Source organism: Papaver somniferum, chromosome 5 (genome assembly GCF_003573695.1).
Source record: "Papaver somniferum cultivar HN1 chromosome 5, ASM357369v1, whole genome shotgun sequence".
Classification (NCBI taxonomy): Eukaryota; Viridiplantae; Streptophyta; class Magnoliopsida; order Ranunculales; family Papaveraceae; genus Papaver; species Papaver somniferum.
This window is the reverse complement of record NC_039362.1, coordinates 108,237,048-108,264,064: the sequence shown is the minus strand read 5'-3', so window position 1 is coordinate 108,264,064 and position 27,017 is coordinate 108,237,048. Positions and strand designations below refer to the sequence as shown.

The 27,017-nt window shown below is 37.5% G+C and overlaps 2 long non-coding RNA genes and 1 pseudogene across 17 annotated transcripts; 1 reads left to right on the top strand and 2 right to left on the bottom strand.

Moving 5' to 3' along the window:
- Positions 1-154: 154 nt before the first annotated feature.
- LOC113279431 lies at positions 155-27,017 on the bottom strand (annotated as a pseudogene).
- Positions 5,531-10,368, top strand: LOC113282383. 11 transcript variants are annotated; one of them, XR_003326880.1, is made up of 9 exons: positions 5,531-6,072; positions 6,215-6,972; positions 8,253-8,388; positions 8,616-8,690; positions 8,829-8,994; positions 9,077-9,431; positions 9,651-9,803; positions 9,910-9,972; positions 10,061-10,368. It is a non-coding gene; the product is annotated as an uncharacterized LOC113282383 (long non-coding RNA). The 11 variants fall into 11 exon arrangements; XR_003326876.1 differs by having other exon boundaries at positions 6,215-6,294; positions 6,382-6,972; positions 8,829-9,803; XR_003326874.1 differs by having other exon boundaries at positions 6,215-6,302; positions 6,382-6,972; positions 8,829-9,803.
- LOC113282381 lies at positions 10,917-15,770 on the bottom strand. 6 transcript variants are annotated; one of them, XR_003326867.1, is made up of 9 exons: positions 14,826-15,770; positions 14,560-14,731; positions 14,170-14,464; positions 13,966-14,098; positions 13,644-13,864; positions 13,289-13,522; positions 12,026-12,297; positions 11,234-11,921; positions 10,917-11,191 (listed from the first exon to the last, which is right to left on the bottom strand). It is a non-coding gene; the product is annotated as an uncharacterized LOC113282381 (long non-coding RNA). The 6 variants fall into 6 exon arrangements; XR_003326868.1 differs by lacking the exon at positions 10,917-11,191 and having other exon boundaries at positions 11,381-11,688; positions 11,766-11,921; XR_003326872.1 differs by lacking the exon at positions 10,917-11,191 and having other exon boundaries at positions 11,381-11,688; positions 11,766-11,921; positions 12,056-12,297.

The window sequence follows — 27,017 nt, the reverse complement described above, 5'->3', positions numbered from 1 at the left end:
GTAATACTTTGCCATCTAGGTAGAACTGTAGTTCTAAATGTCAAAAAAGGGGAAACAAAATCTCATAATAATAGTGATCTACATTTCATATCAGTTCCAGTTTCCTTCCAGCTTACATTTATCCTCCATTTCTTCTCTGTTACTTGCATAGGCTTTACCCGTAAGGTGAGTTACTACCTTGTAATTTTATTAGAGAGTAGTATGATCCCCCATGTCCGATTTCAAGTAATCTGGAATGTGATCCTTGTTCAGCAACTTTCCCATTTTTTATAACTGCTATGGTGTCTGCTTTCTGTATCGTGGATAATCTGTGTGCCACAACTACACAGGTTCTACCAATCATCATTTTCTCCAGTGCTTGTTGAACCAAGTTTTCTGATACACTATCGAGTGCCTAGTTGCCTCATCCAACAATAGAATGGCTGGATTCTTCAAAATTGCACGAGCCAGTGCTATTCTTTGCTTTTGACCTCCCGACAGCTGAACCCCTTTCTCTCCGCAGCAAGTGTTATACCCGTTTTCCATGGAACTGCAATAGATAATACTTGATTAAAGCAAACAGAAGATGTTTTTATCTTTTGACAGGCCTAATGTTTATTTTCCCATACCTTATGAAATCATGAGCATTGGCATGAAGTGCTGCCTGTCTTAGTTCAGCTTCGGCAACATTGAGTTTCCCATAAACTATGTTCTCACGGATGGTTCCTGCAAATAGAGTAGGTTCCTGACTAACCAAGGCGATATGTGATCTTAAGGCTCTCAAGTTGTAGAGCTTGATGTCTTTCTTGTCTATCTCTACTGATCCGTTCAGCGGATCGTAGAACCTCTCAATCAGCGAAATAATAGTGGATTTGCCAGACCCACTTTCCCCAACCAGTGCCACGGTCGTTCCAGCTTCTATTTTGAGACTCAAACCCTTGAAGACCATCTGGTCAGGCCTTGCTGGGTATGCAAAGAAAACATTTTTCAGCACAATATTCCCCTCGAGTTCCTTTTCAGGTTTGATTCCTTGAGGAACATCAGGGTCAATCTCAGGTTTCCTATCTAGGATGGCAAACACTGATCTTACTGCATCCGCACCCTTTGCTAAATCAGAAGTCATGCTACCTGCATCAGCTATGTTCTTACCTGTGCTCATTAGGACAAAGAACGCTTGAAACATGTGCTGTGATGTTATTACATTTTGATGTATTAGTCTCCCTCCGTACCAGAAACTTAAAGCTATAGAGGCTGTTGTAAGAAACTGAGAGCTGAATAATCCTATTCCTGCAAACCATGACTGTTTGACACTCTCCTTGTGAGGACTTCTCTGGGTAGTTTCAAAGAGACTCAATATCCTATTTTGAGATGAAAAGGCAGTAATAGTTGTGTGATTTACAACCGCTTCACTCGCTAATTGACTCCCTTCATTCTGTGCTATTCGGGCTTTTTCTGGCATTCGCTTCATCAACACGCTCCTTGAATAGAAACAGCAAATGAGAAAAGGTTGCATAGCTATCATCACAGCGGCTAACCTCCACGCGACAACCAAAGCTAACACAGAAGCAAGCGAAGCTCCAGTAAAGACCTGAAGTAGCAATGCTACCCGATCTCCTACAAGGGACCGAACCATGTTTTCTTCTGTTGCTAACCTTGCACAGATTGCTGCACTAGTATTCTCATCTTGATCAAACCATCCAATCTCAAAAGTCAGCACCTTCTCAAGCATTTTCTCACGTACCCGTTTGGTTAATCTCTCTCCCATGACAGCAAAGTTGTAATGTTGCAGAAGATTTGTGACGAAGCTGAGAACTGTTAAGCCTAAGAAGATGAAGCAGTAGAGGTTGGTCTTTGATCGTATAAGATTGTCGTCTGTCAAGTAGTAAACTGATACAACTGACCCCAAAGAGAAGGCATGCGTTGTCTGAACTGCTCCGAAGCCAATATCCCCCAAACACCCAAGCACGGCTCTCTTCCACTCGGGTGCATTCATCATCAACAAACGCCACTGAGAAGGTGTTGGAGGATAAGAAGAGACCAGGTTTCCATCTCTCATATAGATCATCATTGCAAGTACTTTGGATGAACGAATAGGCTGGACTGGGAGAGAATGCATGTGTGAAATACGGAGATGGGCTGTTTTGACCGCTCGATCTCATACTTATTGGGCTCGGGAAACTTGTTAGCTTCGTTTGGTGCTTCCTTTCTGTTTGTATATTGGGATTCAAAGAATCATTTTGCAGTGCCTTGTGCTGCAACTCCACCATCTTTGAGTATGTTCCTCCACCTTGCCTGTTGTTCATTTGAGTTAGTTCATCATGACTGCCTGATTCAATTACTTTCCCAGACTGAAGAACCAGTATCAAGTCGGATCCACGCATTGTTGAGAGTCGATGAGCAATTACGATTGTTGTTCTCCCTGTTGAAGCTTTATCCAGTGCGTCTTGTACGGTTCTTTCTGATTCGGCATCTAGTGCACTAGTAGCCTCATCCAACAACAATATTTTTGGATCTCTGATCAAAGCTCTGGCAATGGCAATCCTTTGTTTCTGACCACCAGATAACTGAACTCCGAATTGGCCAACCTGGGCAGTCGAACTTAAATCAGAAGAATCAACAGTAGCTAGATAGTGACACCATAGTTAAAAGAGAGAGTATCAGCCTACTTGAGTATCGTATCCATCTGGTAAGTTACAAATGAAGTCATGTGCATTAGCATCCTTTGCAGCATCAATGACAAGCTGCATTGGAGCTCCTTTTCCAAATAAAATATTCTCTCTTATCGAAGTCGCGAAGAGAACTGGCTCTTGATTTACCAGACCCATCTGGGATCTCAGCCATTTCAGATGGAGTTTCTTAATTCTGTTCCCATCCAAGAGAATGTCTCCTCTGAGTGGGTCGTAGAATCTTTGAAGCAATGAGATAATTGTTGATTTTCCGGAACCGCTGCTTCCAAGGAGTCCTACTGACCTACCAGCCGGAACGTTAAGATTGAATCCTTGTAATATAAGCGTGCCAGGCCTCGAAGGGTAGCTGAAAGTTACGTCCTTGAATATTAATTCTCCTCTGACAGTTGCTAATTTCTTGCCACTTTCTTCTTCGGAGTCTATATTAGGAAGATGATTAATCATCTCAAATATTCGAGAAGCAGCAGCCATTGCGGTTGCGAAGAATGTAATATTTGGCAACGCAAACATAATAGACCTGAAAAGTTAAATTAGTGAGTTTAAGGAAAAAGTGTTTGAAGCAAAAGCCTGGAAAATCGAAGAATAATGCATATTCCGGCGATAAAAATAGGGCCGCCATTATCGCCCCTTCTGATTACCAGAACGCTTCCCACCCAGGAGAGGAAAGCCCAAGTTGCGAATATCATACCCATACTGCCGATCATTAATCCCTTGGTAAAGCCTTGCTTTATTCCAATTTCCATACTTTCCTGTAGTTCATGGCTGAACCTTTCTAATGTTTCAAGCTCTGCAACGTATGAAAACACGGTTCGAATTGATGAGACCGCTTGCTCTGCAATTCCACCTGCAACTCCATAAGCGCTCTTCATCTTTGCTCCACGCTTCATCAAGAGTGAACCAAATACAATACCAGGGATAATAAACATGAGTGTGAATGGTAAGGAAGCCAGTGCCAGCCTCCATGACAGTACAAACGCAAGAATCAGGCAGGCAGCGAAGCTTGTCAAGTGGGCAAGGAAGTTCGGTATCTGCATGAAGAGAGAAACTACTTAGTATTTGAATTCAAACCTGCAATTTTGTAAATATCGTAGTTGGAAAACCTTCAGGCGGAACCCCTTGAATTGAATTGACATCAAAAACAACAAAGTTGGTGACGCTGAAAAACCTTCTCACTAAGAACATCTTGGATAGAATTGACATCTGACGATATGGTGGAGACAACTTGGTACGTCGCAGAAGTCCCTGTTTGGGTATCAAAATAACCGACGTCTTGCCTTAGAACCGATTTGAGATAGTCTTTTCTCATAAGTGTTGTCTGTCTTTCTGCAGTTGTTGCCCAACAAACTCCTTCTGCAAAAACACAGAACAGAAATGAGGGGAAGGAACTATGTTACAGATTAGGAAACTTAATTTTGTTTCCTGTTGATATACAGCTTTTCTGTTTATAGCGTTAGTTATTTGTGTTATGTATTGTACGCCAAGCTAAGGCGAATTGTTTTCCTGTACGACAAGTCATGTAACAGAACCTATATAAACAAAGTTTTATCTTTGGTTTTCTCAAGTTGAGAAACCTATTATAACCTAAAACCTGTCTTGGTATCAGACAGCTGGTCGATTCTATACTACCTGTTTAGGGTTTTCTTTTTACAACCTTCTCAATCTTCTTATTTTTCATCTTCTTTCGACATGGATACTTCATCTTCCTCTCAATCTTCTTCAACTACTTCGTCTATGTCTTCCTCAATGACCTTCTCTGCTACATCTTCTGTCTCTGTTGATCAGCACCTTTTGAACGTCTCCATGGTGCGATTTCAGAAAAACTGACGGGTCATAACTATTTGCTATGGAAAGCTCAGTTCACGCCTTATTTACAAGGCTATGATTTGGAAAAATATGTCGATGGTTCTCTTGAAAGTCCACCAGCCCTTTGTTAATGGAATACCTAATCCGTTATTTTTATCTTGGAGGCGCACTGATAAACTTCTCGGTTGGATTATGTCCCCTCAATGCTCCAGTATTAGCCAAGGTTAAGGCGTGTGCTTCTTCTCTTCATGGAAATGACCAAAAATATGATTGATTCCCATATATGTGACCCATTCTATAACGAATACAAATACTTGCCCAAAACTATATGTGTGTGTGAATAATGGCTAAGATGCCCTTTATACGGTGGGTGTCGAGACATGGGTTTGATTAGTAAAGCCATTAATGAGTAATTAAAATTTTAAAATTCAATACATGTATTAAAATCAATTTCGGCTCCGGATCCTCTACACCCAAAATCCTGCGCCTACCAATAAGGGAGCGCCATGTGTTTGCATTTAAACATACCAAAATCATACGTTTTTAGTATATTAAAGTTGTTGAAATTGAAAGATTTTCACGGAGATTAAAAAGGAAAATATTTATCCTCCTTCAATTATCTCTTTTCACTTATCCCGTGGTCCTTAAGCTAACTAATTTTTGTATTTGGTGGTTAATCTTTTTTTTTTGTGCACGGGCCAAGAATCTCTGATGTCACAATTGTTGTTCATCTTAAAACATGTTTTCAAACCTCCTACTTCCGTAAGAATGGGTTGCTCCTCTTGCATTTTATGTTGATTCCTTCCCTATGTGAAATTCCGTCTGTTATTGATACCTCTGATTTACATAAATGCCATAGTATTCGTTTTTCAATTTCAGTCGTAACTATGAACATCTGTACTGATACTGCGAACGAATATTTGCTAAAAGTCATTTTTCCAATACTATGGACTGAAAAACCAAAATATAAATAGCCATCAAACATTTTACTTATCAGTATGCAAAGTCATTGACATAATATCCATTATAAAGCATCCAAAGTTCATGCCGTGACAAAAGAGAGGTGTTCATATTGCATGCTAAAGGCTTACTGTTTACAATGAATCACAAAAGAATACTTCATTTTAATGATAGAAAATGGAATAGTTTATGTCCATGCTTAAGCAGCAGGTCCGGATTTCTTGTGTACGTCGCAACCATCAGCATCACAGGCGTTTGGTATGGCGACAATCCTAATGTGCAGTGAAATAGCCTTTTCTATTCTTCTGAACTTCGTCCATAGTGTAACCTCCATCAACATCATTGAAGGAGGATATCCGTGAAAATGTATGATTTTGGTATGTTTAAACGCAAACACATGGCGTTCTCTTATTATTGGTAGGCGCACAGTCAATTGTAGAGGATTCTGGGTGTAGAGGATGCGGAGCCATCAATTTCAGCAATACATAGAAATACGATTTATCCACCATTTCTCTGTCTCAAGACTTCTTCTGAAGAACAGATAACCTAGCCATGACCTAACCCCAAAATCAGCAATAACATAACCTAACGCCGATATGTATGAAGAAGAGATCTGAGATTTTGGTCTGGAAAACAAATCAAGGTATACTTTTTTTATCTCATATCAATTTTCGAGATGGGTTTTTGATTAAAATTTTGATTTTAGATGGGTTCTTCATCTACATCGAAGAGGAATGTATAAACAGATATTTCACTGATTCATTCATTGTCTGTTTATTTTAAAGAATCGATTGTTGTTGGTGTTGCTGGTGCCTTTGCTAAAACCACTATTGCCCCAATGGAACGCATTAAGATTCTCTTGCAGGTTATCAGGTCAATTAAATTTTTGTGTAATTGTTGATTTGAAAAAATTGTGATCTTCTTATTAATTTTTGGGGATTTTAATTTATAGACGAGAAAAGAAGGGTTTCATTCAATTGATGTGTATCAATCTATGGAGAAGTTGTTGAAGCATGAGGATGTCTTTGGATTCTATGATTAAGTCATAATATGCTACTTGCTGTATGAGTTCTTTTGTGACATTGGTTTTTGCCGGAAAGAAAAAATGAAGCTTTTCATTCAAAGGATTCCTTGTTTTTGGTCTAATTGGGAGGAAACGATGCTAGTTCCATATTCAGCATGATATATGAGCAATGGGTACAGGTCCTGTTGTTGATCTTTTAGTGGGCTCTGCAGCTGGTGGAACTGCCGTTGTGTTTACTTACCCATCAGAATTAGCTCTAGCCAAGCTTGCTTATCAGGTAAATGCAACAAAAAGCTAGTGCCCATACAATGTTTCTCTTTTGATAGCAAACTGTAATGAAACAGATAGAAAGAGGATGAAGCGTCCATGCAATAGAAATACTTTCAGGGTAGATATAAGTTTTGCTGCCAAGATCCCAATGCAGGTCATGGCAAATGCATTACGTGGTCAAGAAAATGAGAACTCACAAGAAGCTCTCAGAGTTCTGGATATAGTTTTACGACAGCATGCAGCGAAACAGTGAGTGATTTCTGTATGTGAGTGTATCTTTGTATTATTTTCTTAAGTGAAAGTTAACAGATATGTATGTGAGCTCACATCGTTCTTACGCGGGCTAGTGCACAGTAGTGTGTATGGTCCGTTTGCACTATCTCTTATGCAAGGTTAAATTGATAAATTATGGTCTTGTTAATTAGCCATGTTAACCATTCAATCACTAATTGGTTAGTCCTTGAGGGACTAGTGCCGCAATAAGTTAAAACAAGTATAGACTTAGTAATAGTCAGTAGTTTAGGTTTGGTGTTTTTGGTTCATTCGTCTTTTGCTAACTAATGAAATGATGAAGTTATCATTTTTTAAGTTATGGGTCTGATAAGACTAGTACTAACATATACTGAGTTTCTTTTTCTTCTACATGGTATGGCTAACAAAGAAGAGTAAAAGAAGATGACTAGAGGTTGCTGCTATCATTTGTTTTTAATACGGATTTATGTGAAAATTCTGTTAAGCTTCAATCTTGGAAAAATAATTGAAAATCTTCTCTAGTTAGATTAATATACTATGTAAGTTGGGTTTAGTGCTAGCCCCTATTTGCCTCAAACTTTCAAGTCAAATGTGATATTATCATCTTATTATTAGATTGTCCATTTAATTTTGCTATCTCTGTTTTCACTCACCTTGTCTGATACAGTGACTAAGAAATGTGGGATTGTCGAACGAGGTTAACTATAGTAACCTTCGGATAATTAGTTGTAAGATCTGTGGATAGTTGAGATATATAGCTGTCCCGGTTAGTATATTTGTGTTTGTACTCATCTTTTTGGATCAAGTTACGGAGCTTTAGTTAACTAAAACGTGGTTGCAACGAGTTCCCAAGCATCTTTTTATTGCATTTCTTCATAATATGCTGATTGGATCTTCATTTGAAATCTCTGTGATTCAAAATTGTGATGAGAGGAGACTGTTTGCGCTGAAATGCGTTTGTTCTTTTTCCCCTTACCTCATATAATTAAGCTTATAAGTATCAAATGGGTTGGAATGGGTTTTGTATAATCTAGAACTCCATGGGTTGGTGGTCAGTATGTTTTAGTTGAGAGAAAACTGTACGTCATAAGCAATTATTACTTTGTGCAGAATGGAGAGGTAAACTCAGTCCTGTGGTTTACCCATTTTGATAACTAGAAAACAATTGCTCTTTAAATATTCTGCCGTGTGAAAAATGAACGTATTGCTTTTGGTGCAACAAGGTTTTGCTCCTGCTATAAATGCCTTTCATCTGACATGCTTTGGTTGAATTGTAGGGGTTGTCTTCTTGTTCCTCAGTCATTCTTCCACAATGAGCCATGGAACTTTGTCGAATTGGGCGGTGGAGTCCTAGGGTGTAAAGGGTTTCATTCTAGTTTTAGGACCACTCTGGGGGATTATCTCTGAATATTGGTAATTAAGCTTTTCATATTCCCTTGGTGCTGCAAATTTGTTGTTTTGTTTAGATTCAAATTTTAATCACTTTGATTATACTGCAGATGTGTCTACTATAATTACAATACATCCAGGGTCTGTACTTGACTATTTAGTTGCTAACTAAATAAGAGTAATTTTGCTTCAAATGTTGACATGTTTTTTGTTGTATAAGTAATCTCATTGAAAGATTTGATTGCTGACAGGCTAAGCGAACGCTTAAAATTTAAGGATCAAGGTTGGGTCACTGGACTGAATGAGTTGGCTTGTCGTAAACAAACGTAAGCTTTAATTATTCTTATTGTATTTAAATTTCCTTTTTTTTAGAAGATAGTAGAATGCTGAAGTTAGTTTGACACTCCACACTCTTACAATCCGGGACTTTTATTTCTTGCCCTCTATGCCTTTCTACATTGCAGTTTTGCTATCAACTGAAAATGGGATGATGCGGATGCGCAACCTGTAGAAGTCACAGTGTATGACTATGATGTTACGAAGTTTAGTAATATCAAGTTACATGACTCTGCTAATTACCCATGCATCAAAGTGGGTAAACCGAAAAGGCCGACATACATCCCAATTGGGGTAAAAAGATGATACCTGTTGTATGTTGTGTTGTTTTAATGTTTTGTACATAATGAAAAAATGCTTATGGTACATACTATAGCTTGTGGTTGTTGTTCTCTGTAGCTCTGTGAGTTGGTATCTTAACAACGATACACAAAGGCACTGTCCACTCTCCAAAGATCTTCACTTGTGGAAAAATCAAGGCAAAAACCCCGGGAGCGTATGACTGCTTTGAGAAATCTAAGCATCTCCATAGTTTTATTCTATTTTTAATAGCACACAGCCAAAGCTTCTGGAATTTCTCCGATTTTGAAGAGCCATGAAACTTACCTCGACACTTTAATCTCGTTTTTATCCTGGGATTATTTTGCTTGGGTATGCGCCTAGGCGTTGTACTTGGAAGAGAGGCTTGAATGTTTCCGTGTGTGAAGTATGACGTTGAAACTGATCCTCCGGTAAGTTATCAATACAATAGTCTCTAGTTCAATACTTCTCTGTTGCCATTATACCTTTTCTGTTTTAAGTTGTAGAAATTAAATTATTGCTAATAATGAGAGTTGGAACACCTTATAACTGCTCAGCAATAGCCTAAATTAGTTCGCCTTCTGTTTGATTTCCCTGGAGGGATTCCGGTACTGATTAGTTAAGAATGGGCTTGTAAATAAATATTTTAGTTTGAGCAAATGCCGACTGCGTCTCTGTGGACACCAAAAGTATATGTAACTTTTGGTTGTTGTCTGCGGAGAACTAGGGATATGAATACAATCGATTTGCTTGAGCACTTGCCAGCTTTACAACAGCTCCTTTTCCGAGTTCTTGGTTGCCAGGTAAACCTTCTTCTATCTTGTTTTCTGTTGTGAGCATATGCTTAGTTTGTGCTTCCTACCAGACTGAATATTTATACATTTGATCCTTCATTGTTGACATTTGAAGAACTTATCATAGCCACAAGTAGCAGCAGTTTACAACTTCGTGATCCAGTTAGCACTTTCAATGGTATGTGAAATGTGCAATATTAGTTGTTCTTCTACCCCCCAAGAATAACGTTGTTACATCTTGTTGAATTTTTTTTCTTTTCAAACAGGTCGCTGGGGAAAGCATTAAAATCTAGAATGCCATCAGCGATGGTGCAGTTAATTTGGTTGACAAGGGTATTAGAGAGGATTTGCATACATGTTTCTGATTCTCCTTAATCCGCTGCCAGGGAAAAAATTTTCTTTTTCTTTGAGGAGGTGTCCTTAACATGTCAGTTTTTATTCCTTTGTTTTTCTGTTCATATAAGGGAATCATGCGTTGTTTTTTTAATCATCCAAATACAAGATTTAGATGCTAATATTGATAAGACATGGTCCCCATAAGACATCCTTTAATAATAGACAACCAATTTACTGATTATGTAAGCTTTTATGCCCCTGTAAGCATATGGTCTTCTTGACCAACATAGTGGATGAAAAGTGAACTTAGTGCTTACGGGAACTTAAGTCGGAGCAGACTATTAAATGCATTGATCTATTTGTTGAGTAATGTGATGAAAATTTGTCTCTGAACAAGTGTTGTGCAAAAAGCCAACTTAGGTTGCACAACAAAATGCAGTCAGTTTTGTTCATGTGAACAACTTCTGTTTACAAAGTATATTTTATGTACATATTTGTATGTGTCTCTTTTAGAATAAAAGAATTTAGGAGCAGTTTGTCTCTTTTAGAATAAAAGAATTTAGGAGCAGTTTGGGACATATTGTATCTTATCTCTAAGGTCTTTAAGGTCTACCTTTAGTAGAAATATCCATTGCAACCTTTTTTACTGTTGTATCACAATCTACTTACAACTTTTCATAGCGCTTGTGGTTATTTTTCATTTGTGGAAAAAAAAATGATATTGGTAAAGGCATTCAAAATATACCAGCATTCATTCAAATGTCAACAATATAAAAGAACAGACAGTAGTTTTCAAATTCCAAAAGTATATAAATTTAATATGATGCTCTCTATAATAATCCCACTGGTGGTTCAAAAACTGCCTTAACTATACATGGGAGTGAAGCAAAATATGGTGGAACAAATGTACCAAAAACTGCTTGAGTTACTTTGAACAAGGGTAGCAGAATCTGTCCCCTGCAGACTCGGTTGTTGGTTGTTCGGTACAGAACCTTCAGCTGTGTGTTCCATTTCAACTACTCAAATGTCTCCATGACTCCAGCAACACCCACTATGGCAACCTTACAAGTACTTTTCAACAATGTCTTAACTACTATGGCAACCTTACAAGTACTTTTCAACAATGTCTTAACTTTCAAAAGGTTATCGGTGGAATGCAACCTAAGTTTCCCTAAATATTATACCAGAATGAATTTGACAGAATCTCAAAAACCTTTTCAACTTAACTTTTCTAGGAATTTCACAATCAAGAAAAAAAAACAGTAACCAATCTATCAACTCTTTTAAAAGATTCTAAGGAGAAGTTTTACCAATCTACCAACTCTTTCAAAAAATTCTAAGGATATCACAGACCTAACAAACTCATTCTACTCTTCATTAAGAAATTCAATATCACAATGCAAAACTGACAACACACAAACTAACAAATCTAAATCAGCCCCCAGACCTCTATATCCTTTCGAACATTCAACTAGAGTATAAAAAAAGCCCTAAATGGCACTGGATTATGTAACAACTTCTACCCAGTCCAGGCTCTTCTCTGAGGCGTTCTGGGATCCTACAATTTCGACAAGTTAGTGTCAGCTGGCTTTTCAGGTCTGCAGTATTCATAAGCTGTCTTTGTAGTACCTTCACCTGTATTGCTTTAAGTCCAAATTAACTCCATATGCACAGCGAACTGAACCTCCTGGATATATTGTTGCAACAGTTTGTCCAACTCTGGCATACAATCTGGGATATCCCAGCTTTCATCCACTGCATTGTGAATATTTGAGATCGCTAGCTCCATTTCTGTAGTTCGATAAATTCATTAGGCTACTAACATCTTTTTTAGTACCTCTACAAAATATCATAATGACATCAGCACATGAAAATGTGGGAAAGAGCAATAGTACCTCTTGGAGAGGAAATGGAGTGAATCTGACCTTCTTCAAGCAAACTGAGCTATAGCCCCGACTTTGTCTGAAAAATGTAGGCTACGTAGCTCTGTTAACAGCTTTACATTCAAATGTTCAACATTTACAGGTTTAGCTTTACATTGGCAGCCATCCGATAACATCTCTTCTGTCTTCATTAAACAACGACAACATCTCTACAGCCTTCAACCACTACCACCAGGTTGCTTCAATCGCCACCAGCACTTCATATCCATAACCATTCATATCACCTACAATAATCCACCATTTCATCTAAAAGATATGTACAAAACATCAAATCTCGTATAGATGGAAACAAATAGAAAATCTAGTAACTAGGTTTTAATAGCAAGAATATCTCCATAATTGCAAGATCTTGATGACGACAATGAAACATTATATCCTTTCATGAACAACAAAACTTCTGGGCATGTGAAACCAGCGGTCAGTAGCTATATTTTGATCTAATTAACTCTTTGGTGGTTTATACATACAGTACACATAGATTTATGGACATTCTAGTTTCTTTAGGTACATAAATTCTCATTTTTGCCATCATATAATAGAAAGTTGAAGACATGCTGCTGACAAAGTGACAAAATTTGCAAGAAAAGGAGTTCGAAAATTTTACAAACTGACAAGAAACAAGCCAACTACTAAAGTTCTGGTAGAAGCTTTTTGAAAGACAACAGTGGAGCTCTTGGCAAGGATACAGAACAAAAAATATCCAAAATCTTAACTAAGATGTAGCTAGCAGTTTACTCTTTTCACCTTTACACAGTACCAAAATTCAATTTAAGTATCATCAATCCATAAGCAAATGAAGAATAGTTTCATAAGGGAGGTAAATATCATTTTTCTAACATATAAAGGCCACATATGCTCAACATCTATCAATTGATAGCTATATTTGCACCTACAACATCAAAAGTAGCAACACTGGTGAATCATCAATATCATATCCAATACTCTACAAATTTCTAATGTTGAATTATTCACTGAAACAGTAAATTTACATAGTGATATTAGCCACACTCCACAAATTCTAATCCAAGACATTCATATAAATCATATCAAAAAGATTCAGAAGACTGAGTCAACTCAATTAACTCAATCAAGATTTGTTTCAATAACCCAGAATTAAGGATTGAAAAAAAAAAAAGACCAAAATTAAATACCAAAAATTAACTCAATCAGAAGAGCCAAGTCACGGAAAAATTAACAAATCAGGCAAATTTGCACCTGTGCCACTACTCTGTGACCCCTGTTATCAATTATGGCCATGGCAAGATTATAAAGTCCGGGAACATGAGCTTCCTGATATGCTTTAGTACCCTTTAGGTCATTGTTGGCAGAAGCATAAGTGGCCTGTTCACTGTCAGCCAACTGTGAGTCAGTGCACGCATCTTCCTCTAAATTGGAGCCATTAGTTTTCTCTACATGTGAATCACTGCAGCCTCCATGATTGCAACAAGCCTTCTCAGACGAATCAGACAAAGAGATTATATTAACTGATTTTAACTTAACGCTCGAACTTTTAGATAGCTGACCAAGGTCAGCATCAACAGCGAAACTGAAGAATATGTTATGAACGTACCTAAAGAAACGTTTTAACTGTAGGTGCTGATAACTGAAAGCACAGATAGTTTAGTACTTCGCCCTCCATTTTCAGTACCAGCCATGAGTATAGTCAACATTCGAACAGGAAAATAAAAACTGCATTGAAGATTCAGGTGGCAATTGGCACACACCTCGTCGCCTGAGTATGTATTATCTGTGATGAAGCAGAACTCTTCGACACGAATCTCTTCGTACTTCCTGTGAACCAGTAACAAATAATAGAAATTCCATAAATCATGTAAACAACAGATGACCTGAATCAAAACTACAAAGTTATATGTAAAGAATAAGAGCCTTACGAAGCCATGAGCATGCAAGTGACCCTAGCCAGTAGAAGTTTTTGCCTTTCAATGAAATTTTGAGATACAAACCGATGGACAAAGTATACAGTTAGGTAGATGTATTTGAAGCTAACTTATATTCCTCAGACACCTGAAATAAGAAAACAGACTTCAATATCCAGCAGTAGTCACCAAAGCCCGAATAAGAATTTATGAACTAACCTCCACCGGCCAATTGATTAAAATGCCCCGCATGGTTTGACTTATGTCGTTTTGTAAAGTTTCCATATAATTGAAACAAGGTCTTCAGATAAGCTGAAAAACCAATTTGCATTGGGAACTTCAAAACCTCTGAGACACGTGATTTGATGTAGATATCTGGTGCGTAGAGGCTGCACATCAGAGGATCCTCCTGATCAGAATCAATATCTGTAATCACTGGACCATGCTGTAGTTCTCAGCAACCTCAGTCTTGTCTTCATTAGGATTATTCAGTCAGACACTAATATATCCACATCTAATAAGACGTACAAAGCAAATTAAGATTCCGATTATATATAACTAACAACTACTTCCCATTACAAATTAATTAGTGGTATCAATTTAACATACCTTTCATGCAAGGAGTAGGATGTTGTTGTGACGGGTCTCAAGTTATCTGTTCTTCAAGATATAAATCAGCTAAACACCCTCTTGCATCAGTCTTTGTACTTTGCTGCATTTTCAAGGAAACACCAGGGACAGGAGTCACCTTGGTGACCTTTGTCGCAGGAACTCTTCTAGCCTGAACATCGTTCCAATGTAACACCGAAAATATTCAAAAATGGAACACCCATAACATCCTAAAAATTGGAACATGTGAGTTTAAGACAATTCACCTTGTAAAAGAGCCACTAATCCAAACGAAACCTGCTGGAATTAAATTACATCTGTAGCAGCTCCAATCGATGATTCCGACACAGAATCTGCTCCAAAGAGTACATTATTCTACTCTACTCTCACTTCATTAGATAATAATTTCTTAAATCAACAACCCCAACTCTCTAACAATCACTTGTGACAAAAATCATCAATCCTGCAACCAATAACTCAAAAAGGAACTACATTTGAACATCAAAATCCAAAACCCAGGTTTTGATTTTCCTTCCAAGATCAGCTATTAGCAATTACACATCTCTCGTTCAGATTTAAAACCAACCTCCGTATATGCAGAAACAAAAAACGCAAATTTTCAGCAAAAAATCCTCAATTAAGATCAACCCCTAAGTTCAATTTTCGTTTTCAATCCCTAAATATCCAAATTAATCACTATTTATTGTATAAATTCCACAAAATCTGGTTACCTCAAGCATAAAGAAGAAGAGATTTTAAGGAAATAGATAGATTCTATTCCATAGGGTAAGAGAATCAAAACCCTAGATAATAAGACAGAGAAATAAAAACCTATTCATCAACAGAATTGAATAACCTGGATCTACGATGATTTCAATGCTTCTTTCCCCCCTAACACAACAATTGAGAGAGAAAAGAAATGCAAAACCTGCTCTCTTCCAGAAAATAAAGCTCCCTGGTTGCCTTGAATGACGAGAATAGAAGATGAAGGAAACAATTAAGAGAGATAAGAAGAATGAGAAAAAGAAGAGGAACAGAAGAAGTCAGTGATGAAGATTGAAGAGTAAGATGAAATTTTCTGTTTGATTAAAAACAAAAATCATCCAGTAGACATCGAGGAGGATTAGTAATAAATGTTTCACTAATCACCGTATAATTTTTTAATAATCATCGTATAATCAAAAATAAATATGCAAAGTCGGGACATCACAAAATCGATGTCTACAAACCAAAAAAAAACTTTTAAGCCTATGACCCCAACATTTATACGGTGTCTACAGGTGCTATCCCAATATCCACGTGTGACACGGTTAAATAATAACCGGTAACTGACCGGTAACGGTAAAAAATAATAATAATAAAAAATAGAAATGTCGTGTACGGATGGGATAAAATACGTCATAAAATAAAAAGAAAAGGGTTGAAAAGTCCAAATACTAAAATACATATATTTTTGGTCAACCTTTCCAACAGGAGATAAATTTCACTCAATTATCGAAATCAAATATAGTTTCTGTCAAACACCCTTCTTCTTCCGCAATCTGGACCAAACTTGAAGCTCTTTTTGCATCTAAAACTAATGCACATCTCATCCACCTTAAAAAGTCTCTTTCATCAATCAAGAAGGGAAACTTCACTATGTCTGATTACATTCAAATCAGTCAAAAATACTGTGGATTCTCTTGCTGCTAGTGGTGTTGAAGTTTCTGATAAAGAGTTTCGTCATTATGTTATAAAGGGTCTTGATTCATCATATGAATCAATTGTTAGCTCTTTAATCACTACTATGGGTGTTATTACTGCTGATGATTTTGAATCCATGTTGCTGTTTTATGATCATCGTGTCACTGCGCAGAATCAGGTTGCTCTCTCTCAACCACTTGCAAATATTGCCTTTGTGAATACCCCTGCAGATGTTCCTTTTACAAGAGACGCAAACCAGCTGTTGTTTGTCAGATGTGCATTAAACCTTTTCACAATGCTAGGGATTGTCGCAAAAGGTTGGATACTGTGACATATCCTCCTCGTGAGAAACGTCCACCGTATAAAAGTAATTCTACTAGAGGAAGAAGGCCCTCATCCAATGCTCCAGCTGCTTATGCTACTCAACATTCTGCTTACGCCTATGACTGGCTTCCTGATAGTGGTGCAACGAATCATATGACTAATGATCTCAGCAACTTACACACCCATTATGAGTACAACGGACCTGATCATATTCGAATTGCTGGTGGTTCATCCTTGCCAATTTCTAATACTGGCGATGGCATTCTTTCCACTCCTACTAGTAAGTTTCTTATCCCTAATGTTCTTCATGTTCCACATCTCTCTAAAAATCTCTTGTCTGTCTCTAAATTCTGCCTTGATAATAATGTCTTTTTTGAATTCTATGACTCCTTTTGCCTTGTGAAGGATCGCCAAACTGGGGAGGTGGTACTTCGAGGAATGCTTAATAAGGAGGGTCTTTATACTCTTCTTCCTGTTTCACATGTTTCTGCTCTTGTTGGTGAACGTGCCTCCTTACAAACTTGGCACTCTCGTTAGGGCATCCAATGCTCAAAACTGTCAAAGCCATTGTCTTTAAGCACAGCTTACCTGTTTCTGCTTTTACGTTCTCTATGTGTCAGTCTTGTTTAGCAAATAAAAGTCACAAACTTAGTTTTAATGCTAGTACCAATCCTTTGGATCTTATTGTTTCAGATGTTTGGGGTCTTGCTCCACTTTTATCTAATGAAGGTTTTAGGTACTATATTATTTTTGTTGATGCTTTTAGCCGTTTCACTTGGATTTATCCTATGTATACAAAATCTGATGTCATTGGTATCTTTGATGTTTTTTATCGCCAAGTACAAACTCTCTTTGGTCGAAAAATCAAAGTTTTCCAAACTGATAACGATACTGAATATAAGAAGCTCACTAAAATTTTGCAACAAAATGGTACTCAACATCGCTTTACTTGCCCCCATACATCTGCTCAGAATGGTCCTGCAGAAAGACAACATCGTCATATAGTTGAAATAGGCCTAACACTTCTTTCCATGGCTTCCGTCCCGCCTCGCTTTTGGTATGATGCTTTTTCCACTTCCACTTATCTTATGAATCGTGTTCCCTCCGTTCCTACAGGTGTTAAATCTCCATATGAATTGTTATTTAATAAAGTCCCAAATTTACTATCTCTTCGGACTTTTGGTTGCTTATGTTTTCCCCATCTAAGAGCTTATCGATCTAATAAACTTGAATCTCGGTCATCTCCTTGTGTTTTTCTTGGTTATTGCGCAACTCGCAAGGGTTACAAGTATTTGCACATTCCTTCTAATCGAGTTTATTGGTCGCGTCATGTTGTTTTCGACGAGTCATCTTTTCCCTTTGCAGATTCCACCTCCTCGGCACTACTGTCTTCCCCGGATCCTTCACAGGTAACTACTTATTTCCCTTTCTTTCCGGTTTCTGCAGCCCTTTCCTCCCTTCCTGTTTCCGCTACTCTATCCAGCCCTCCTGCCAATTTTTCTACTCCTATTTTTCCTGTTTGCAGTTCTACTAATGCATTGAAGATTCCTCCTACCGTTGGCCTGCCAGAGTCATTATCACCACTACAACGTCCTATTGATACTCAGCTGACTGAATTTACCAACCACACAACAGCTGCTGGTCTGCCACAATGTCGACATGCAGCTGGTCAGGAGTTGGAAATATCTCCCACTTTGGATTGTGGGCGGTCTTCATTGTCACCACATGTTAACCTACCTGTTGGTATTAATACGGAATCTCAGAAGTCTTCATTGTCAGCACCTACTGACCCACCTGCTAGTATTACTACGGAAGTTCAAGAGTCTTTTCAACCTGTTGTTAGTATTAATACGGAAGTTGAAGAGTCCTTTGCACCTATTGTTCACCGTTTTGGTCGTACATACAGCAGAAAGCCTCTGTTACTTATTTCTGCTCCTTCTGAAGCTCAACAGCCAGTCTCGGTTACTGCCCAACCCAGTATTCTTGATGAAGACCAAGACCAGCCGAATCCTCCTACTATTGTTTCTACTGTATCACCGGAAACTACTTCCTTAACTGAAAAATCTGACTCCGCTACTCGATCACCAACTAGGAATGCTCATTCTATGGTGACAAGGGGAAAAGATGGTATTTTCGAACCGAAAGCTCTTTTAGCTTCGAAGTATGACACAATTACTGATGTTTTCTTTGAGCCAACTTGTTATTTGCAAGCAAAGGAAGATCCTAAATGGCGTAAGTCTATGGATGATCAATATAATGCTCTTGTCCAAAATGGCACTTGGTCATATGTTAAACGTACTCCGGATATGAATGTAGTGGGGTGTAAATAAGTATTTCGTGTCAAACGACTTGCTGATGAAATTATTGAACGACGTAAATATCGTCTAGTGGCTCAAGGTTTTCATCAACGTGAAGGAAAAGACTATGGAGAAACCTTTAGTCCAGTTATAAAGCCTTGTACGATTCGTGTTATTCTCACTTTGGCTCTTACATCTGCTTGGCATGTTCGACAACTTGACATTCAAAATGCATTCCTCAATGGTTCTTACGGAGGAGGTATATATGAAGCAACCTCCTGTATATACTGATCCGAACTATCCTGATCATGTTTGTTGATTGCATGAATCCTTATACGGCCTGAAACAGGCACCAAGGGCGTGGTACACTCGTCTTAGTGTGTTTTTACAACAACTTGGCTTTGTCGTTTCCCGAGCAGATTCTTCCTTGTTTATTCGTCGTTCAACTACTGATGTTACTTATCTCCTTGTATATGTTGACGACATTATCTTGACAGGATCCTCTTCTTCTTATTTGCAACATCTTATTGACACTTTACACAAGGAATTTGCACTAAAGGATCTTGGCGAGTTGTCTCTTTTTCTCGGTGTTGAAGTTACAAGAACAACTGATGGTTTATTCCTTTCTCAGGGTCGTTATATAGAGGATTTATTGGAGCGTGCCAATATGCAAAGAGCGAAGCCTGTGAATACTCCTTTTACTACTTCTACTGAACTAAATCCGCAAGGTGGGGTTCCTTTGAAAAATCCTACTGAATATCGGAGTCTTGTTGGTGGTCTTCAATATTTGTTGATCACACGGCCAGAGCTTGCTTTCTCAGTCAATAAAGTTTGTCAATTTATGCAACATCCTACCGACAAGCATCTTCTTCTTGTCAAGAGAATCTTGCGTTATCTAAAAGGTACTTCCTCTTATGGCATTACTCTCAAACCTTCTTCTAGTTTGCGACTGAGTTTTCAAGCATATACAGATGCTGACTGGCCTGGTGATCCAACTAATAGACGTTCTACTAGTGGTTATTGTGTTTACTTGGGATCCAAAATCATTTCATGGAGTGCTAGAAAGCATAAACTGTCTCTAAGTCGAGTACGGAAGCTGAATACCGGGGACTTGCCATTGCTACTGCTGAACTCATGTGAATTGAGTCTCTCCTTAAAGAACTTCAAGTTCCAGTTTGCACTCCTGCTGTCTTATGGTGTGATAATCTCGGTGCTACCTGTCTTACTATGAATCCACTTTTCCATGATCGTACTAAACATATTGAGATCGATTATCATTTTGTTCGAGAAAGAGTTCAATGTGGTCAATTACATGTTCGTTTTGTTTGTTCTAAGGATCAAGTTGATGATGTCTTCACTAAACGTCTCTCGAGAGATCGATTCTCTTTTCTACGTTCTAAGCTTACTGTTTCTGACCACCCGCTTTTCTACGCTCTATAGCGTTAGTTATTTGTGTTATGTATTGTACGCCAAGCTAAGGCGAATTGTTTTCCCGTACGGCAAGTCATGTAACATAACCTATATAAACAAAGTTTTATCTTTGGTTTTCTCAAGTTGAGAAACCTATTATAACCTAAAACCTGTCTAACTATGACGGCTTTAACATTCTAGCGATACAGAAAATAGGCAACTTAATGTACCCATGAAAGCTGCACCTCCAACCCCGACAGCAACATATAGTAGCCTGATCGAGTACTGCAAAATTTGAAACAGAAATTCAAATTGATGTCACATACTATTCAATTCTGTAACTGGTTGGGATTAGAATATTGCATCCAACTATCTATCTTTTCACAGTACTCATCTTAGTCGTTAAACGAATAAATTACCTTGTCCACGATACTATTGGAGAAAGCATTATCAGAAGGTCCATATTCGTTAATTATACTACTGAGAACTACCATGGTGAGAGGCGTCATCATTCCATCTCCTATGCTACCAATAGTTCCCAACTGAATCAACAATTTGTCGACTCCGTCTTCATATCTAAACAGTCGCAAGATCGATAAGTTTTTTTCCTTAAGAGCCATTAATCTTTTCGACGAGCAGTATAAACAGAAGGCAACTAAAACTCGAGCTGACCTCTCAACTCTTGAATGCTGCTGCCTAGACACAACCATAAGTTAAAACCGAAGAGATTTTACAATTGTACTATTATAAAACAGAATACTTAACTGTTTATTCGGTTTTGGGTCTAATTTTTCCATTATTTTTTTTTGTCGTGACACCATTTTGATTGATTAATTGGCACATAAATTGAAAACGATGAGTACGTGATAATGTTAATCCGGTACAATGATTGTTTATATGATAATATCTAGCCGACAGCCGGCCTCTGTGGCAAGACCATTTCCATTGGTTCTATCACTGTGTGTCAGAACATGAACTTGATTCTGTACGTATGATTCCAACTACAAACTAACAAGAAAGAATTTTCCATTTTCCTAGTTTGGAGTTTCAATCTTACTCGGATAACATATATACGAATAGCAGTGGAAAGTTAGCTATTTTGTATTTATATTAATGAGTAAGATTGAAACTCCAAACAATATAGGAAAATGGAAAAGTGCTTACTTGTTAGTCTGTAGTTGGAATCATAACAAGAAGAGTAAGATGATTGTTTTCTTTTCTCGCCGGATTAGGAAGATCATTTTCCAAATATTATCTTCAAGCGGCCTTTTTCGGATCACTTTCCTATTGAGTTATGCTTATTGGATTCCGATTGGGGTGCTTGCGCTTTTCGATTTCAATTAGTTTGGCTTGAAGGTACTAAAATAATCCCTTTAGTGAAAAAATGGTGGGAGTCTTTTTCTTTTATAGGTACGACGGGCGAACGTTTTGCAAAGAAACTAAATCTTTTAAAGGTTAAATTGAAAGTGTGGAATAGAGAAGTCTTTGGGAGCATTGATCGGGTTATTAACACGGCTCTAACCAAGTTGAAAGAATTGGACGATTTAGATGACGATAGGGGTCTTACTGAAGTTGAAGAGACATGCTTGTGAAGGCTAAAGTGGATTTTGAGGTGGCTCATCGTCGTCAAAACCTAATGTTGAGACAAAAATCAAGAATCAGATACATTAGAGATGGTGATCGTAACACCAAAGATTTTCATCGAGTAGTGAAAGGTCATAGAGCGTTTAACAGCATCAATAACCTTTGTATCAATGGACGTTGGACCGGAAACAAGGAAGAAATCAAGACGGGTATTGCAAATCATTTTGAATTAGCTTTTAAATAAAATTTCAAAAAACCGTCCAAGAATCAAGAGTATATGTCTAAAGTGTATTGATGAATGCAAGTATTTGGTTGGAGAGATCTTTTAGTGAAATAGGAAGTTAAGATTGCAATTAAACATTTGGGAATTGATCGTGCTACGGGTCAGTAGATTTCCTATGAAGATCTTTATTGTTTGTTGGGATTTCCTAAAAGAAGATTTGATGAAGGTTTTCGAAGAATTTAATGACAACAATATGTTCTTCATTCGTCATTGAAAAATAATTTTATCGCGCTTATCCTTAAAAAGATGGGTGTAGAGGAAGTAAAAGATTTTCGGCCTATTAGCCTTATTGGGAGTGTGTAAAAAATCATCTCAAAGGTTTTGGCGGAGCGTTTAAAGGTACACCTTCCTAATCTTATCTCATCTTCTCAATCTAGTTTTATTAAAGGAAGAAAAATTCTTGATGGAGTATTGATAGTGAAAAAGCGGGGGTCTAACAACCACACCCAATATTTCACTTAGCAATCTGTATGGAAAACTCCAATATAATTTCAAGAGAATCAACTAGACAGTCAGACTCAATCAATGGAAATATATCCAAGAGTTTGTATCTCGATTTCTCAATTCAATACGCAATCAAACAAATAGGAATTTGCGAACCCGATTGAATAAGAGAAATAACTTGGACGGTATTACAAACCAATATCCAAATGTCAATCAATTCAATCAACAACCCAAAGGCCGGATTCAAGAACTGATTGAACTTAACGCACAACATGTGGTATTTCTATTATATAATAAAATATAATGTGGAAAAGAAATAACACAGACACCAAAAAATTTGTTAACGAGGAAACCGCAAATGCAGAAAAAACCCGGGACATAGTCCACATCTGAACACCACTGTATTAAGCCTCTACATACACTAGCCTACTCCAAGTTAACTTCAGACTGGAATGTAGTTGAGCCCTAATCAATCTCACACTGATCAAGGAACAGTCGCGTTCCTTACGCCTCTAGAACCACGCCAGATTCTGCGCACTTGATTCCCTTAGCTGATCCCACCCACAACTAAGAGTTGCTACGACCTAAAGTCGAAGACTTGATAGACCAATCTGTCTCACACAGAAAAATCTATAGAACAGATAAATCTATCTCCCACAGATAAACCTATGAGTTTTGTTCCGTCTTTTGATAGATCAAGGTGAACAGGAACCAATTGATATACCAGACTTATATTCTCGAAAAACAACCTAGAAATATCAATTACCTCACAATAATATTAATCGTATGGCAGCGAAACAAGATATTGTGGAATCACAAACGATGAGATGAAGATGTTTGTGACTACTTTTTATCTTGCCTATCGGAAAATCAATCCCGAGAAAATCTTAGAGAAGATAGTACTACAGAGAAAATAGTTGGGTATGGCTTCACAATCCCAATGAAGTCTTCAAGTCATTAACCTACAGGGTTTTGTGAAAAACCTAAGTTAAAGGAGAATCGACTCAAGTCGCAACTAGTATCACACAGGAGGTGTGGGGATTAGGTTTCCCAGTTGCTAGAGTTCTCCTTTATATAGTCTTCAAAATCAGGGTTTGCAATCAATGTTACCTTGGTAACAAAACATTCAATATTCACTGTTAGATGAAAACCTAATTAGACTTAAGCTAATATCTTTCAACCGTTAGATCGAACTTAGCTTGTTACACACAAATGAAAAGTGATTTCATTTAGATATGAGTAACCGTACCTAAACGTGTGCACCTTGTTGGCTCAACAATAGTTAATCGAAGTTAGTCGTATGAAAACTTTCATATCAACCTTATTCATCTTAACCACAACTAGTTCAAATGACTCAAATGAAACTAGTTATAGAGTTGTTCAATTGTTTATATTCTCATAGAAGTATACAAGACACAATTGAAGCAAAATCGATTTTGATTCACTCGAATCAAGTCATGAACATTATAGCCACGATTTGCAAAAGATTGCATTCTTTATTATATAAATGTATTAGTTCATGAACAAACCGATTCTAGAACTTAACCCACTGAAGTATGCAAACGGGTACGCATATTTAAGTAGCCGGACTTGGACTGTGTCCGATAGTATGCGAACGGGTGCGCATACTATCACACATCCAAAACAACAGTTGAATTGATCAGCATAAGGGTACGCATACAAAAGTTCCCAGACTTCAACTGAGTTCACCAGTACGCGTATGGGTACGCATACCAAGGCTCCCGAACTTTACCTGACCTTCCTAGTACGCATACAGGTATGCATACTATATCGGTCTTGGATCAACATATATGCAAGTACGCATATTATGTCTAAATCCAATTATGGTTAAGTGTTCTTCTTAGAGGATGACAATAGTTTTTTTCACTAACTATTAGCATCAAAGCGATTTTCAAGTTATTGAAATAATCAATACGAAACATTCTGAGTCTACATCAAATGACTGTATCACACAAATCATGTAAGATGTTACCAGGCGATTTTCATATGATCATATTTTGACTTTCGTCAAGAATATAAGATGAACTTGGTTAAAGCGAAAGCTTACCAACACATATTTCGAGAAATATGTAAGCGAGTTAAACTCAACTCGAAATATCAAATGTGTATTTGTCTCAAGAAGGGAGATATAGTAGAAATAGACTTTGTGAGTGATAGATGAGTTTTAGTCTCCACATGCCTTTTGTTGATGAATTTCTACAAGATCTCCTTAGTAGTTCCCCGTCTTCAATCGATGAACGCCGTGAAGGCTAAATCTCAATTACACAATCGATCCTAGTCCGAGACATTACTATAAGTAGACTAGAAATCAAGACTTATAGTTTTGATCACTAAACTCGACAAACAAGCTTGAGATAGCAACGCTTTAGAGTTCGACCGAGCAGTGCTCTAACAATCTCCCCCTTTGTCAATTTTAGTGACAAAACTATCAATACATATAGATTACAAACAAATAGACTTTGTAGCTTCTCATCCAAATGCTTGATCTTCTTGGTTCTTCAACATTACTCGAAATCTTAGTCACTTCCAAGTACTCCATGATTCTAAAGGTGTTCAACTCAGCATCATAGTTGTTGAAGATCCGTTGTTATAACAATGAGAAAACAGTTGCTCCCAATCATTGTTATACAGTGTCATAGTATTATTACACAGCATCAAAGTCTAATTGTATCACAACTTTGACAACAATACTATGGTGATATGTATCACCCCCCCCCCCCCCCCCCCCCCCCCCCCGTAGTCAATACTTCACCTCACATGAAAACCACTCCCCCTTACATAATGATCCGTAAACCATATGTATTTCTTGTAGTGTGAACTACACTTAATTCTCCCCCTTTTTGTCAATAAAATTGGCAAAGGTATGAAAACTAGTGGGATCCTAATGGAATTTCCATAGAGATACTTCATGACCAAAAGAGAACAATACATTAACTTTGTTTAGATGCAATCATATAGCCGAAACTAAATGCATTTATCAAGGAGTTTATAAAGATACAAGATAACTCCTATAATATTCCACAGCCGCACTTCCCACAAAGATTTGGCAATTAAGCACAAGTTCAAATAAGAACTCTCCCCCATAAAATATCATTCCCGAAAGAACAACAAGAGTGACCCTACTTTCTCAAGAAAATAAGGATTTCTTTGGACATTAACAAATTACATGAAACATGAATTTGTACCCAAAATACTCAATTAAATTAACCACAAGAGAACCCACGATTAATTTAATCGGAAATGCTCATATAAGAGAACTTACGGAGTCACACAGTATTTGCACAAAGATGTGGATCGGGGAAAGACCAATACTGCGGAATATTCAAAGATTCATTCTATTTTTCATCAATATTTGCATAGATACATATAATAGACTTAATCTTTGTAAACAAAAGTTCATCTTATCTTCCATCAATATTTGTATAATGACATAATAGGCTTAACTTTTGTTTGTCAAAAGTTCATTCAATCTTTTATCAATATTGACATATGAAAGACTTAACTTTTGACATTTTCATCTGTACTTCTTATGGATTTAACACATTTAGCAATTTAATTGAAAGATAAAATCATTCAAGGCTAAAGTACCATTAAAGTTATTACAATTATTAAACGATAACAGTCAAATAAGGTTCAACATAAGAAGTTTAACAGACAAATCAAGCAACAGAAATTGCAAATACAGAGATTAATCAATCATCTCATAATAAGCGATAGCAATTTCATCAAATTTTTCAATCAGATCAGGATATTCCGCTTCAGCATACTCCAACTGCTATCTCATGCACCCAACTTCATGTTGAAGACGGACAAGTTCAGAGTTTGAAGTTGCATAAGTACTTGTTGAGGCTCTAGTTGAAGGTTGCTTCATCTTTTCGATGCTTGACATGGTCAGAACTTTTGGACCTCCAAGATCGGAGCCAAAAGGAGTGATTCCAAAATGACTGCAAATCCTTGAAACGAGACAAGGAAAGCCTGGAGTTTTCCTCGAAGTCTGTTTCACACTTATCATCTGATTAACAATAAGTCCACAGAAATCAACAGACCAATTCAGCAAGAGACCTGGTCCATAGCATTTTGTCAATAGTGCTCGGCATCATGTTGGCCACAATCAGTTTTCCAGCAACCTTGAGAAACAACTCAGCACCATGAACATCAATCTTTTCATCTCTCCGAGAGACATCTCTATTAAGAAGACGATTTGACATCACTTCTGGAGTCAACCTTTCTTTCTCAGGAGGAGGAAATCGGTCACTACCAATATGAGTCACATTCAATAGGTATGCAATAACATGATGATCCACAGGGAAAATTTTATCTCCTACAATAGTCTTGAACATGCAATTGCCTGGGTCTGGATCATGAATGTTAGCATAAAATTGTGCAGTCATATCAATGCGAGCAGTTCCCAT